This window comes from Protobothrops mucrosquamatus, unplaced genomic scaffold, assembly GCF_001527695.2.
Source record: "Protobothrops mucrosquamatus isolate PMUCROS unplaced genomic scaffold, P.Mucros_1.0 scaffold294, whole genome shotgun sequence".
NCBI classification, from domain to species: Eukaryota; Metazoa; Chordata; class Lepidosauria; order Squamata; family Viperidae; genus Protobothrops; species Protobothrops mucrosquamatus.
This window is the reverse complement of record NW_015386638.1, coordinates 140,949-146,006: the sequence shown is the minus strand read 5'-3', so window position 1 is coordinate 146,006 and position 5,058 is coordinate 140,949.

Here is a 5,058-nt window from a genome sequence, read left to right as displayed (position 1 = left end):
TGATTGATAAACGTATTCCTTGGATCTTTCACCCTTACAAACTGATAGTCATCACATTTTTCCACATTTAACTGGGAAGCAAAAGGGGTCAAAGTAAGTACTGAAAATTTTGAATGGGAGATTACTCAGTTCAAAATAGTAGGCCATTGGGAATATGCAATGTGATTCCTTACTTTCTTATATATATATATATATATAAGTATTGCTTATATCAGTGATGGCAAACCTTTTAGAGACCGAGTGCCCAAACTGCAACCCAAAACCCACTTATTTATCGCAAAGTGCCAGGGCCACATCAGCATTGTGGTGCCCTCATGGGGGGGCAGGGAGGCGCCTCTGAGTGCTGCCTTTGGCACGCAAAACCCGGGGGCGCAAAAACGGCCGTGCCGTGGGGTGCAGATACAAGGTGCTGCACCATGCAACGGGGCAGGGATAGTGAGTATCACGTAGGCACTAGCCCTGCCCCCATTTGTAGCACATGTGTGCTCATAGCCCCGTGCACGCACGCATGCATGTAAAATGCTTCCCTCTCCCTTTTCTTCCAGTCCACCAATCAACAATGTTTGGTGACCTCTGCTCTACCACCTCTACTCGAGCTTGCTAATCGGCTGCTTCACCTTTGGGCTGGGCAGGGCTCCTGCTCCGGGCGGCAGTGGTGGCCTGATGCACCTGCTGCTAGCGGTGGTGGCACGTGTGCCAACAGAGAGGGCTCTGAGTGCTGCCTCTGGCACACGTGCCATAGGTTCGCCACCACTGGCTTATATGGTAAGACTTGATAAATCTCCAATAAATATGATTTTAAAACTCATCTCATTGTATTTTAACTTTGTTCTGAATAAAATAAAATTACAAAAACTGCATCTCAATATGGCCTGGATTTGAATTTTAAACGTAAAATTATTCTTTAAAAATACACTTCACTAATGTTATTGTTGGCTTAAATAACTTTCCCTAACATTTTCTATTAAGCTTTCTTTCATGAATAGAATAGAATAGAATAGAACAGAAGTTTCTCCTTAATTCCAGGTTGCTTCTCTTTTTGATCAGTTTCCAACCATTGTTTCTCGTCCTTCCCTCTGGTGCTTTGGTGAACAGCCTGGCCCCCTCTGCCTTGTGGCAGCCCCTCAGATACTGGAATACTGCTATCATTATTTCTTCTTTTCTTTAGACTAGCCAAACCCAAGTCTCGTAGTTGTTCTTCGTATGTTTTAGTCTCCAGGCCTTTGATCATCTTTATTGCTCTTCTCTGAATTTTTTCCAAACTCTCAACATCTTTTTTGTGATATGGTGACCAAAATTGGCTGCAGTATTCCAGATGTGGTCTTACTAGGGTTTTATAAAGCGGTAATAATACTTCGCGTGATCTTGATTCTATGCCTCTGTTTATACAACACAGGAGTGTATTAGCTTTTTTGGTTGCTGCTGCACACTGCTGGCTCATAGTCAAGTGATCATCCACTAGAACTCCAAGGTCTCTCTCACATATGCTGTTTTTAAGCCAGGTCTCGCCCAATCTGTAATTGTACCTTTGGTTTTTCCTGCCTAAATGTAAGACTTTGCTTTTCTCCACATTGAAACTTATTTTGTTGGATAGGGCCTATTGTACAAGTTTGTCAAGATCTTTTTGGATCCTGAGTTTGTCTTCTGAGATGTTGGCTATTCCTGTCAGTTTGATGTCATCTGCAAATTTAATGAGTTTCCCTTCAATTCCCTCATCTAAGTCATTTATGAAGATATTGAAGATTATGGTACCCCACTACTTACTTCTCTCCATATGGATGTAGTGCCATTGAGGACTACTCGTTAAGTACGGTTTGTCAGTCAGCTACAGATCCATCAGGTAGTGATGTTGTCTATTCCACCTTTTCCTAGCTTACCAAGGAGTAGGTTGTGGTCTACTTTGTCAAATGCCTTATTGAAATCTAAGTATATTACGTCCACTGCGTTTCACTGGTCTACTAGTTTAGCCAGTTTATCAAAGAATGAGATAAGATTGGTTTGGCATAATCTGTTTGTAACTAGTTATGATTTTGTTTGCTTCTAGTTGTTCGCAGATCTGTTTTTTGATTATCTTTTCTAGGATCTTCCCAGATCCTATGTACTGTTTGTATACAAGTTTCATAATATATATATATTTTATGCATAACACCTTTATTCCTCAACACATCCAAATATATGCAGTTTATGTGCAGTTTGGGGGCAAAATTGATTTGTAAGGGAAGCAATTTGTCTTTACACAAAAGGAAAAAAAACAGTCCAACCTATTAAAAAAATAAGCAAGAAAATAATAAGAGAACACCTATCCACTCTAGATGAGGTCAAACTGCCAGGATCAGATGGATTACATCCTAAGGTTCTGAAGGAACTGGCAGAGATAATCTCAGAACCATTGAACCATATCTTTCAAAGATCCTGGGGCACCTGGGAACTACCAGATGACTGGAAAAGAGCTGATGTTCCTGTCTTCAAAAAAGGGAAAAAATGGATCCAGGAAACTATAGACTTATCAGCCTGACGTCAGTACCTGGAAGATCCTGGAAAAGTTAATCAAGCAACAAATGTGTGAACACCTAGAGCAAATATGTCAAACTTACGATGTCACGTGACGTCGTGAGACGTATTGGGACAGTTTTGCCATTGCCGGCAATGGGGTGAGCACGGCTTCCAAATGACATGTCTGGCCCGTGGGCCAGCAGTTTGACACCCTTGACCTAGAGGAAAGCAAAGTCATAACCAGAAGCCAACATGGCTTTGTCAAAAACAAATCATGTTGTATAAATCTTATTGCATTATTTGACAATGTGACTAAGTTAGTGGACCACTGAAATGCTGTGGACATAATTTACTTGGAATTCAGTAAGGCATATGATAAAGTAGATCACAACCTACTACTTGATAAGATAGATAAAATAAGGCAATTGAAATATAACATCTCAGCCTCCTTATCTGTATTTAGCTGTTTTCTTGTTACGAGTTTTCAGATCTTCATAGCAGTACTGTTTCTTTAAAATAAAACTGAGTTGTTTTGTATTTTCTTGTACAGCTTTTCTTTCTTTTGGTTCCATCTTATTACTTTTCTCTAATATTTATGGAAGGAAAGGCTATCATTTTGGCATCATTTCTCTTATGGGGACTGTCAGACCTTATTTTATGTCAGTGCATTGGTCCATTTACCTACATATGTGGTTTCTCTTTTATAATAAATTACTTTTCTATCATTGCCTGGTATAACATTTGTGACATCAGAGCAAAATGTACTACAAGAAAATGAAGTACCCCTTACTAATACAATGTACAGTAATCATATGTGTGGAAGAAGACTTGGTATTGTCTTGAGAGGTTTAAAGCAAACAGTGATGTGAACTTTAAATTTCAATTTAAACTAACAATATACATTATAGCACTAATTCTCATCCAAGGAGCTTCCTTTATAAACCTTTGGTTGATCCCATCCATCTGAAATGGTATAGGGTTTCCTGCCTGAGCAGGGGGTTGGACTAGATGACCTCCAAAGTCCCTTTCAACTTTTTATTATTATTATTATTATTATTATTATTATTATTATTATTATTATTATTATTATTATTATTATTATTATTATTATCATCATCATCATCATCATCATCATCATTATTATCATTATTATTATCATCATCATCATCATCATCATTTTACAGGAATTTATTAGTGCAAAATCAACACTTTTATTGTTTATCCTTTCTTTTTTCTTTTTGTAACTTAGTATGGAATCCCATACTTCTGGGACTTATGGGAATTGTATTCCAACATGTGGCGGAACTGGAGAAAGCTGTGCAACAATGTAGATTAATAATTCATTAAGGCAGACTCCTCAGTAATAGCTCCAGCTATTAACCACTTTGGTAACCAAAAATGATAAGGCATTAAGGGATAATGAAGGATAAAAGGGTACGTTGCTTAAAAATTACTCAGCCTAGGTGTGATTGTACAGATCATCATTACTGGAAGCAAGTTTTCTTTTCTTTTTTCTTTTTTTTTTCTTTTCATGGCAAGAGGGGAGATCATTTGCAACGTTCCAGAAGCCTGGTATATGCATATGTGTTTTTTCCCCACAAGATTTGTTTTGGATCCCCAAAGGAATTTATTCCATGCAAAAGATTTAATCTGAGTTTATCATCCTCCCCCTCCCCCCCAAATTTTCACAAAATTTCTCATCATTAACAAAAAGCATTTTGTCTTTCTCTTGTTTTTCTGAATATATTACTTTTTGTTCATTTATTAAATTTCTTTCCCTTTATCAAGGCTCTGTATTTCTAAGTGCACGTTCATGTTCACAACTTGGATTTTCAGAGCGATTCAGATCCGTCTCTTCCCACCTACATTTAATTAAGAAAATCCTGGAAGCCAGATCTTTATTTTCTTAATGATGAGAGCCATTGGATCATTTCTTCCTGTTCCTGTACATGGAGAGGATCCCATCCAAGTTAGCATTTGAACTAAAATGATTGATCAATATCTGTCATCAAAGGTAACATCACCAACCAGATTGGCAAGATTTATTTCAATACTTCAGGTTTTCATGCATTCTCTGGATTGTTGGCAGATTACATCCCTCTGCTTCTTTCTTGTCTAGGGCCGAGGCAATTGGGGCTTCTTCCTTTTCCCAGGAACATCTAGGTTGATCATCTTGATCATCTAAGGCTGGCAGAGGCAGTTGTCTCTAGCTAATTTTAATATGCCACTACAGACAAGGGAATGTTCTTGGTAATCAGCTGTATATTTTGAATCCCTTTGTCTTGCCCAGTGGTGGGATTCAGCCAGTTCGCACCACTTTGGCAGAACCGGTAGCTAATTTTTTGTTGCCCAGGCCCAGAATTATTATTTATTATTATTATTATTTATTACATTTATATCCCGCCCTTCTCCTTACGGACTCAGGGCGGCTAACAATCAGATAAAATACAAAAATACAGTACACATTTAAAATTAATTAAAAAGAAATATTTAAATCTGATCCGATTAAAAGTGATTAAAACCCCTTTAAAATCCCTTAGGCCAGTCCCGCAAGCTGGAACAACC